General features: G+C 37.1%; 1 protein-coding gene across 5 annotated transcripts in view; it reads left to right on the top strand.

Annotated features, from left to right (window-relative positions):
• The first annotated feature begins 1,525 nt into the window (after window positions 1-1,525).
• PIK3CA (phosphatidylinositol-4,5-bisphosphate 3-kinase catalytic subunit alpha) overlaps window positions 1,526-6,000 on the top strand; it is a 44,930-nt gene continuing 40,455 nt past the window's right edge. For 2 of the 5 annotated variants that reach the window (XM_026061074.1, XM_026061069.1), the window contains exon 1: window positions 1,575-2,287. The gene's annotated coding sequence lies outside the window, so the exon portion shown is untranslated. Of the gene's footprint in view, window positions 2,288-6,000 lie in introns of all 5 variants that reach the window. The other 3 variants (XM_026061081.1, XM_026061062.1, XM_026061055.1) reach the window with 3 other exon arrangements.

The following is a 6,000-nucleotide window of genomic DNA, read 5'->3' as shown; positions in this document are numbered from 1 at the left end:
GGGGAGGGGGCGCGGCCGGGGCCTCCCGGGGGAGCGCTCGGGCCGGGGCTGCCGAGCGCCCTGACCGGCTCCCCCGAGCGAGGCGTGCTCGGGCCGCTCATCCTCGGGGTCTGGGCTCGCAGGTCCCTCCTCGTAGAGAGGCGACCTGGGAAAAAGGGAAAAACGACCCGAGCGGTTTGTTGCTTTCAGGCATGTTTTTTGTTTTATTTTTTTTCCTCACACATATGTGTGTTGCTCTTTATTTGTTTTATGATAGCAACTAATGGCCAGTGGGGTGGAAATACTTTGAAGGGGAGGAGGAAGTGGGCTGTAAGAGGAAAAAAAATAACTGCATACTCTCTTTCTTGATCTAAGAATTGCAGAAGGCATGCTCTGATTTCTGTGAGAAAGTGTGTTATTTTTCAAGTGCAGAAATGTAGACATTCTCTCTAAAAATGTCTTCACGCTTCTCCTAATAAAGTGTGTGGGCTCACGGATGAGGTAGTTAATGACATCGATGGAAGAACCTCTTCCAGCGCAGTGTCGGTGTGGGTTAGTGGCTTTCTGATCTCCTGTTTCCACTTGCAGTGGACTTACAGTAGCGTCATCGCAGTTATGCTACCTGTGAAACTGGGACAATACTTCTTGCCTATTTCATACTGTCTTAAGATGTTCCTTTTATTGCTCTTAAATGTGAAATTGCTATTTCTTACCAGCACTTACATACTTTGTTAACATTCAGCCTACTAGAAATCTTTGACCAAATTAATACAAATGGCATGTTGTTTTTTTTTTTTTTTTGCTGCTTTCAATATTCCTAAAGTTATTAAGCTATCAGAACTATTACTTTTGTTGTTTTAATGGTACTTATTTCTCTGTGACTTTTCTTAGTGTGATTTCTTGTTGACTTTAACAATGTGATGGAACAGGTTGTTTTATAAGCAGTGCGCGTTAAGCTTAAGGAAAGTGTGTGTTTAAAAGTGAAAAATTCTGGTTCTGCAAATTTGCTTGAGTTACTTCTACAGTTTTAAGCATTCTGCAGGGAACTTGTAGAGGAGCAATAAACTGAATTCTGGACCTGGATTTCCTAACAATTAATAGGCAAAAAAATGAATTCAAGATTGTGTTCTGTTACCTACTTGTATTCTTTCATCTGAGCTTCAAGCTGTAGCAAGCTTTCAAGTTGTTCATGCTGGCTAATGATGTGGAAGTTCCAAACTTTTATCCCTCCCAAAACCCCACATCAACTTTCAGTGATGTCCTGGTAGTTGTTGTTTCATTTGCTTCGATACTGCAATTCTGTAATACAGTATTATAATCAAAGTCCACCCCTTGTTGTGCATAAACATCATTAGTTCCCAGGAATATTCCAGTACGCGAGGTGATGGGATTTAATGGCTTGTCCACTGCAGGGGAACTGACTAGATGATATTCCCATGGGATTTTATTTCAGAACAGCTCAAGTTTCACAATAAATAACTTTATTCTGAAACAATAACCCCAGCAAGTTGTTCCAGAGTAGTTACTTGGAAACATATTTTAGCCAATGCCTCCATGTAGACAAACCCCAGATCAACTAAGCTCATAGCGGTTACAGAAGAATTTATGAAACCACACATTTTTGTGTGTGTGTGATCCATGAGATATTCTGCTTTTTCATTCAGACAATAAATATAGCAGCTCCAGAACTGCAATTGAAGTTCCTCTATTGGAGTAGATGTCCTGTATCTTATATGTCTTAACTTGATGTCCTTCTTAGCAACTTGGAGGCAGTGTTTCATGTTTTTCAAAGAGAGCTGTAAGTGCTGAGTTGAGCACACAGATCCCTGCCTAAATGTTTATTTGTTCTGTCACTTCAAACCGTTGTTCTGTTAATGGCAAAATTGTTTTGCTTCTTGTTACTGCTTACTTCCACCGATAATGAAACTGAAATTTTTGTGGGGAGTATTCTTTGGGAGAAGTGGTGTAGCTGAGCTGTTTACAAAGCAGTTGTGCTTTATTGGAAGTCATAAAACAGTCCAGGACTTAGTTAACTGTTTCTCTGACAGTCAGACTATTACTACTTTTGAAAGCAGATGGGAAGTAGTTTTTTCCTGCATAGCTGATTCTAAAATTTGCTGGAAGCTTTAGAATAGTAATTTCTGTGCAAGGCAAGGTTTTAATACTTAACCATCACGCTGTCTCTTTTACAAGGTTGTGGATCATAAGAGGTGTCCAGCTGTTGGAGGAAAATCACACCTTTAAAGAGTGTTGTGGGGGAAGAACAAACTTCCTGATCACAGTTGCTTCTCAGATTCAGATATGTAATGTGTGTGTTTTGTTTTTTTTTTTAATGGCTTGGTTGTGTATAATACAATTTTGAGCAACCTTGATGATTATCATAGTTTTAACTCAGACAATGAGGTTTAAGTTTCTTATAAATGGCTAGACAACGTGCTTAAGGCTGACATTTAATCTGCACAAACTTCTTCCTAAAAACTTCTCTATATAGAAAGGCAATTTATTATCTAAGCTTCTGAGCTTCTGGTGTGGATTCTCTGGTTATCAAATATCTGAACGTCTTTCAGATATTGGTCATCTTCAAATACAAAACTGTTGCCATTGCTTTTTGCTTGTTTTGGGGGAAGGGAAATTGGGATGTGAGTGGATTAGTTCCAAATCATGTAAGAAATATCAGCATCTGGTACAGCTAGGAATCAGATATAGATTTGCTATATCTAGTTCAGTGCATTATAACCTTTCTTAACCTTCTTAATTAACAGGATATATGAAAAATGTTGATTTTTGCTTGGGTGGGGGGAAGCTAGGTTTCTTTAGCTTTGATACTGATGAGGAAACACTCAGAACTGATTGTTATGACTTGTAACTGGAGCAGGAATAGTACTGCAAAGTTAGTCTTTCCAGTTTAGTCTTAAAATCCCATCTAAAACTGAGCTTTGTCTTATTACTTATGGTTTTATAATTACTGGAAGAACTCTGAGATGTAGTGAATCTCACAGTTGAGAAAAATATGCTATGTGTATGTTTTTAATATGTGTGATTGAGTTGGAAGAGGAGCATTAGGGAGAGAATAAGTTTATTTGTACTTTGGCAAAATGAAAAAAAAAGACTCACAGCTTGAAGTGTATGCTGAGGTAGATTAATGTTTGTTTGGTTGGTTGTTTTTTTTAACCTTCCTCAGAATTTTATGCACTGCATTGCTTACTTCTTAGTTTTGTCTGTTCTTTTTAAAAAGCCAGACATAAAGTTGCTCCAAGTCATGGTGCATGTCTGAAGCTGTATCTATGACTAGAAGAGGCAACAAAAATATTTATGCTGAAACTGGACCTTTAGGTTGAATCTGTCATGTCAAAGAGTTGTTACAAGTTTTTCTTTGTAGTATCCAAATTTGAGCAGCAGAGAGAAAATAATTTGTTTTTCTTGATATTTATTTGGACAGCAAACATATTTGAAGTGTTTGGAGTGCGGGGTTGGTCTGGATCACCTCCAGAGATTCCTTTCAACCTAAATTATTCTGTAATTCTATTTCTGAATAGTTAATGGCATGTTAAATGAAACAGAAATAATATCCTGATGTGTTAACTGTTTTTTCAGTTATATTCCTTTTTTTTTTAACTCGGGGGATAAGGGAAAATTGAAACTGCAAAAAAAAAAATCCTTTTTTTGTATTGTGTTTTCATAAATTCTGTAAGCAAATTTGTAGACAAATGGAAATACTCCAGACTTAGTAATATCTGTATAACTCTGGATCTGTCTTCTCAGTCTAAGCAGTACTTAACTGTCCTGCAAGCGATGTAACTTTTTATTTTCTACAGCATGCTTCTCATCTAGAAAAGTAATGTTCTAGTTAATTCTGGATACAAACTTTATGAAAGATAGTCTAACAATTCTATGTATTTCAAACCAAAAATGTGAGGGACAGTGGAATACGTCATTTGTGTTCTCAGTTAATAACATCTCTCAAAGCTAGTAAACAGAGGGGAATAAAAACACTTGGCATGCATGATTGACCAAGTACACTTACTGAGAATGTTTATACTCTGTTTTTGAAAAATTAAATTCCAGTATCTGACCCCTGGGAATGTGAAAGAAATGTAAAGAAACTGGCTTACATTCACAAAGTTGAAGGAGAGAGAATGATGGAAGATTTGTGGGGCTCTGGTATATTGCTACCTTGCAACAATAAAAGTAAATTATTAGTTTTATAGTCTAGTTCATTAGTTTAAAACAGTTGGGTCAAACATAGAATTCCAGGTTCAACCATCTCTTTCATGTCCCTTTACTTTTTACCAGTAGAAGGTTAGGTATACCACAAAGAAGTGGTGTAGTCTTGGTCTACTGATAAGATGTTTTCTTTAACTTACATCCTCATTAATTTAATGTAGGGAGACTATTTTTCTCTGGCAGTTTTGCTTACAGCTTTTTATTAAAGAAATACTTTATAAATACTTATAAATGTAACTTCTGAGGGTTGTGAACCGCCACTTCAGCATGTTTGTCAGATACAGGAGACTTACTAAATCAGCTCAGACTTACTGTAAAGTTCACTGCAACTTTGAGACAGCTGAGTCACATTATTGGCTGTACATTATGATCCTCTTCTAAGGCAAAGAAATGTAGAGAAACATCCCTTTGGCGCTTTTCAAAGTCCAAAGCGAAGAGGAAGGGAAGAGAACTGGAAGGTTGCCTCCTAGATTGTACAACATGTCTAAAAATTTACCTGTGGTTAAGACTTAACTGATCTTGTTATTTACATACTAATTATTAAAGGGGCAAGCTAGTCAACTCTCACATAGCTGACTTACCAGTGCCACATGTACAAAAACACTGGTATTATTCAAAATGCAGTATCTCAGCCTTAGTCTTGGCTGTTCCTGTTGGGGATATCTAGAGGGAGGTATTAACAAATGAGAAATGCAAAAGTGAAATCTGTGCAGTTCAGGTGGAATTTTGTCTTTCTCTGTGCAAAGGCATCTGCAGATGAGCTTACTGTCAAAGATGGGGTTATGGAAAATCTTTGTCTGCTTTTTTAAACTAGCTATTTCTAGCATTTCAGAATAAAAGTATGCACTGTCCTTATTCAGCCCATAAAATAATGATATTGATGTTTCAGAAGAATGAGAAGTCTTTTGCCGGTACTTAATGTGGTAGTGAATGCCTCTTATTCAGTGGCTTCCAAGACTGTTCCTCATCATAACTCTTGCTGTTAACTTGCGTCATGGTTCTTCCAGAAGCATAGATTAAGCATAGACCTGATCAGGTTGCAGCCGTTATCTGAGAAAACGGTGTCTTAATCAATTGTTTAGCCCTGAGTCCTTGTGGAGGACATTCTCTGCTTTATATATATATATATATATATGTATGTATATAAATATATGTGCGTGCACACACATGAAAAAATTATTCATTGTTGCAGCCTAATTCCTTCTTTCAGCTATTAGTAGTCAACAAAGAAAAAAGCAGTTCTTGAACATCTTCAAAATGCAAGAAGCCTTGCGTGGTACTGAGAGAAGAAGAAAATGCTCAAGATTCAGCACTTCATCTGAGACTAATCAGCCATAAGCAGAAATACCTGTCTGTTCTGTGATCAGAACCTAATAGTTTGAACAGGATTTCCTGTACCTTGAGACTTTCTGACCTCTCACTTTCTAGAAAAATGAGACCAATCACTGCATAGATGCAAGTGAACTAAGCACTGAAAATACAATACTGCAGGCACAAATAAAGTAAGAATGAGCAGAGAGTAAAGACTGGTTACCAAGCAAACAGAGTAGAGATGAATTGTTTCTTTCTCAAACTTAGCTGCTACATCTTGTGCGGTGTGGTATGCTATTATCAAACTTAGATGCTTGTGCCATTTATTTAACTTTTCATTAAGGCCAGAAAACACTAACTGGACTCCTGACAGCAAACGTGGTTTTGACAGTTAAAGTTAATAGCACTAACATAAGGAAAAGTTTCTAGGTATACTTTCCTTTGGGATAGGGGAATAAAAAACTTTCATTCCAAATAATACTGTAA

The sequence above is a fragment of the Apteryx rowi genome, unplaced genomic scaffold, assembly GCF_003343035.1.
Source record: "Apteryx rowi isolate R43461 unplaced genomic scaffold, aptRow1 scaffold_10, whole genome shotgun sequence".
Lineage (NCBI taxonomy): Eukaryota > Metazoa > Chordata > Aves > Apterygiformes > Apterygidae > Apteryx > Apteryx rowi.
Note: the sequence above shows the minus strand (reverse complement) of the source record. Positions and strands in the feature narration are given on the sequence as shown.